The sequence below is a fragment of the Schistocerca piceifrons genome, unplaced genomic scaffold, assembly GCF_021461385.2.
Source record: "Schistocerca piceifrons isolate TAMUIC-IGC-003096 unplaced genomic scaffold, iqSchPice1.1 HiC_scaffold_1246, whole genome shotgun sequence".
Taxonomy (NCBI): Eukaryota; Metazoa; Arthropoda; class Insecta; order Orthoptera; family Acrididae; genus Schistocerca; species Schistocerca piceifrons.
The window spans coordinates 17,501-22,500 of NW_025727066.1; the positions used below are offsets into that span (position 1 = coordinate 17,501).

At 53.5% G+C, this 5,000-nt stretch overlaps 1 non-coding gene across 1 annotated transcript in view; it reads right to left on the reverse strand.

Annotated features, from left to right (window-relative positions):
* LOC124730651 overlaps positions 1-887 on the reverse strand; it is a 1,909-nt gene extending 1,022 nt beyond the window's left edge. The window contains exon 1 of the ribosomal RNA XR_007008038.1: positions 1-887. This exon is cut by the window's left edge and continues 1,022 nt beyond it. This is a non-coding gene — a ribosomal RNA (small subunit ribosomal RNA).
* Between the last annotated feature and the right edge of the window lie 4,113 nt (positions 888-5,000).

The window sequence follows — 5,000 nt, forward strand, 5'->3', positions numbered from 1 at the left end:
ATTCAGGCGGGCTTGCCTGCTTTAAGCACTCTAATTTGTTCAAAGTAAACGTGCCGGCCCACCGAGACACTCAATAAAGAGCACCCTGGTAGGATTTCAACGGGGTCCGCCTCGGGACGCACGAGCACGCACGAGGCGGTCGCACGCCTTCGGCTCGCCCCACCGGCAGGACGTCCCACGATACATGCCAGTTAAACACCGACGGGCGGTGAACCAACAGCGTGGGACACAAATCCAACTACGAGCTTTTTAACCGCAACAACTTTAATATACGCTATTGGAGCTGGAATTACCGCGGCTGCTGGCACCAGACTTGCCCTCCAATAGATACTCGTTAAAGGATTTAAAGTGTACTCATTCCGATTACGGGGCCTCGGATGAGTCCCGTATCGTTATTTTTCGTCACTACCTCCCCGTGCCGGGAGTGGGTAATTTGCGCGCCTGCTGCCTTCCTTGGATGTGGTAGCCGTTTCTCAGGCTCCCTCTCCGGAATCGAACCCTGATTCCCCGTTACCCGTTACAACCATGGTAGGCGCAGAACCTACCATCGACAGTTGATAAGGCAGACATTTGAAAGATGCGTCGCCGGTACGAGGACCGTGCGATCAGCCCAAAGTTATTCAGAGTCACCAAGGCAAACGGACCGGACGAGCCGACCGATTGGTTTTGATCTAATAAAAGCGTCCCTTCCATCTCTGGTCGGGACTCTGTTTGCATGTATTAGCTCTAGAATTACCACAGTTATCCAAGTAACGTGGGTACGATCTAAGGAACCATAACTGATTTAATGAGCCATTCGCGGTTTCACCTTAATGCGGCTTGTACTGAGACATGCATGGCTTAATCTTTGAGACAAGCATATGACTACTGGCAGGATCAACCAGGGAGCTGCGTCAACTAGAGCTGAGCAGCCGGCCGCCCGGGAGTGTGTCCCGGGGGCCCGCGCGAACACGCAAGCGTCCGCTCAATCATTCTGCAAACAGGAGGAGGCTGAGCTCCCCTGCACAATACACCTCGAAACCCTCTCAGGTCCCGGCGGCGCGCAGCGCCGTCCCAAGTACTTGGTCGGGTTCGAGAGAGGCGCAATCGCCCGGAGTTAGGCGAGTAGACGCTTTCGGTGCGACCACCCGTGCTCCCAACTGAGCTTGCCGCTGCCGACAGAGGCCCGGGAGCGTGCTGTCGTGGCATTGCCGGCGGGAGACAACACGCGCCACCTACGGTGACCGGCAGCTCCAACGCCAGCGCCACAGAAGGACAAAAGCCCCACTTGGGTGCCGAAGCGAACTCTCCCAGCACAGCGCACGCGCCAACACATCCGCACAGCTGCGATACAAACCACCAGCGAGAACCGCTGGGGCGACCGAGCAGCAGACGGCGTCGCGGCGCCGAGCGCCGGGCGGCGGCGCATCCTCAACGCACACAGTCCTCAATCGGACCAGCACACTGAAGATGTCCACCGCGCTTCGCACCGGGCCCGCGAGGACCTACTTTGGCCGCACGGCGCCGCGCGCAGGGTGCGCCGGCGCGCAGCTGCGACGCCTGCCGCGTCCGTCGGCCGGCGCGCCTGCCACTGGCCGCCCCCACCAGCCGGCTGTAGCGCGTGCGCCCACGCACCGCGCGGCCAGCACGCCGGGAGGCGCCCCCTCACCGGCCGGGGACGGTCCCACCCAGCCACCGCCGCGTATCGCTTCACACCCAGATGCCGTTCAGTTTCGTCGGCATGGTGGGTATCGCTGGAACAACCGGTTCGTACCTCAACCTATCGTCGCCATCACCGATTCACCCCTAGCGAGAACAACCGCACCACAACAGGTTACCATTTGTTCATTTGCGTAACTTCACCAGAAAACGCAGGCGTCCATCGCCATTTGCAACTTCAACGATTATTGCATGCCTGTGTCAGGTGTCACGCCACACTACGTCTGCCCACATACACGCAACAAAATGTGCACGCCTAGACAATACGTGGAAGGTGGCCCCCGTACGTATGCGATGTCCATTGCTCGAACGACTGTCAACCGGCCTCTGTAGCATGTCGCAGATATGGAACGCGGTGCACCATGCCATCACGGTGTGTGAGGAGAGACGACTAGGTCCGAATACATCAACAGACAGCTCATGCTGATCGCCATCCACGGCGTCCGTTCCTCCCACACGTCTCTATGGCGTACCACACTGCAATCCAGCTCTCATAGGGAGACGACACGTAGCTGCGTGCACAATATTTGCACTGTATGGTCCGCCGTTTTTGGGCGCAGTCGTTGTACGGTCACACATGTGCCACGATGTATCATTCGGTACATAAGGACGAATGTGCAGTACAGATTGTGGTTTACGCGTACGACATTAGCGGACGGTTGACACAGGCCGCACCACAACGTAGCCTGAGTACGTCGCATGCGAAGGGCATTGAACATGCAAACTTCTCACCAACCAGCTTGCGAAGGCAGGGGGGCAAGGTGGGGACGTGGGGAGGGGCGGCATGTACGTCCTGCTGCCATCCACATTACAGTGTACAGCAGGAGCATGTGGAAAGTCAGCAAGACTTGCAAGGTGTTTAACATGAAGCGATACACAGGGGAGCGGGCAGTGCGAGTAGCGAACTATATTGCGAGGGTTGCGGGTGGGCAACACTACACTAATTGAACGAGTCGTATAACAATTACAGAGCAGGTTTAGGCGACAACATGGGTTACGTTAGGGGACAACGTGGGTTACGTTAGGGGACAACGTGGGTTACTTTAGGGGACAACGTGGGTTAGGTTAAGGCACAACGTGGGTTAGGTTAAGGCACAACGTGGGTTAGGTTAAGGCACAACGTGGGTTAGGTTAAGGCACAACGTGGGTTAGGTTAAGGCACAACATGGGTTAGGTTAAGGCACAACATGGGTTAGGTTAAGGCACAACATGGGTTAGGTTAAGGCACAACATGGGTTAGGTTAAGGCACAACGTGGGTTAGGTTAAGGCACAACGTGGGTTAGGTTAAGGCACAACGTGGGTTAGGTTAAGGCACAACATGGGTTAGGTTAAGGCACAACATGGGTTAGGTTAAGGCACAACATGGGTTAGGTTAAGGCACAACATGGGTTAGGTTAAGGCACAACATGGGTTAGGTTAAGGCACAACATGGGTTAGGTTAAGGCACAACATGGGTTAGGTTAAGGCACAACGTGGGTTAGGTTAAGGCACAACGTGGGTTAGGTTAAGGCACAACATGGGTTAGGTTAAGGCACAACATGGGTTAGGTTAAGGCACAACATGGGTTAGGTTAAGGCACAACATGGGTTAGGTTAAGGCACAACATGGGTTAGGTTAAGGCACAACATGGGTTAGGTTAAGGTACAACATGGGTTAGGTTAAGGTACAACATGGGTTAGGTTAAGGTACAACATGGGTTAGGTTAAGGTACAACATGGGTTAGGTTAAGGTACAACATGGGTTAGGTTAAGGTACAACATGGGTTAGGTTAAGGTACAACATGGGTTAGGTTAAGGTACAACATGGGTTAGGTTAAGGTACAACATGGGTTAGGTTAAGGTACAACATGGGTTAGGTTAAGGTACAACATAGGTTAGGTTAAGGTACAACATAGGTTAGGTTAAGGTACAACATAGGTTAGGTTAAGGTACAACATAGGTTAGGTTAAGGTACAACATAGGTTAGGTTAAGGTACAACATAGGTTAGGTTAAGGTACAACATAGGTTAGGTTAAGGTACAACATAGGTTAGGTTAAGGTACAACATAGGTTAGGTTAAGGTACAACATAGGTTAGGTTAAGGTACAACATAGGTTAGGTTAAGGTACAACATAGGTTAGGTTAAGGTACAACATAGGTTAGGTTAGGTTAGGTTAGGTTACACGTTGTTGTAAGGAAAGGTGTAGGGGGGGGGGGGCGGGGGCGGCAGGTTCGTTGATAGTGATTATAGTAAGTGAATGCTTGTGACATGATCAGATTTGTCACGTCAGGATGCACCTTTGGCTTATTAGAGGCGGCGCTCCAATTCTATGCTTGTGTGAGACCTGTGTCTTTGACTCATGTCATTGTTTGTGCGCTGTGACAGGAGGTACTATTGTGATGTTGGGTGCACCGTTGTATAGGACATGTGTGGGTGTTGGTGCCTGGTCTGCGCAATGGTGGATGTCGAAAGGCTGGGATATTGTATTTTCCGCATGGTCCTCCTGGTCTGGTTGTGATAGTGTGGATTGTGTAATGTGGCGGAGAAGATGCACTGGATGTTGTTCCATGCTGGTGCTTACATATTGTATGTGCGCCTGTTAGAAGCAGAGAGTGGTGCGTGATCAGAGTGTCTGGCTGACGTGTGGTTCCCATTGTGGGCAGACTCTTTCAGCATGTATACGGACAGTTGTGTATATTTGCTGTAGTTTGATGGCTCTGCATTGATTACTAATCAGCGCCGTGTGTACGGGTAATCTGGTTCCAGTCCAAAATGTTCCATCTGTGTACATTAGTGACAAAGACTCCCCCCATGCAGTGGGGCTCGGTCTGTTATAGCTCTTCCGCGTAATATATTTGCCCCACGTTTTTGCGACTGCGAGTGCGAGTGCAACGCGCATGGGGACCGACATGCTGATGGCTCGGTATCGGACGCCGTACAGTGAGCAACGCGATCGCGTCTCTCGCTCGTAAGTGGTACAGGTCGCGGCTCATGTATAGGGACAGCGGGAATGTCGCATATTGGAAATAACTCTTCATGAAACGCAAGTTATAGGGGTGGATTGCACTTTACGAGTGCGGGAAACTTCCGCCGTTCATCCGCTGGAGGTGCGCGTGTGGCGGTTGGGGTGGTGCACGAACGGGTGCGGGTGGAGTCATTGCCGGTCCACGGCTTCGTGCGGCAGAGCCACTGGAGATTGGGTGCTATGGTCGACAGAGGCTGCAGGCTTTGTGGGTGGCGTCGAAAGGCGGGCACTGTGGCGCCATCGCTGTCTTAATCGGCTTGGCGTCGCATAGATGGCGGTATCGTCGTTGGAGGAGGT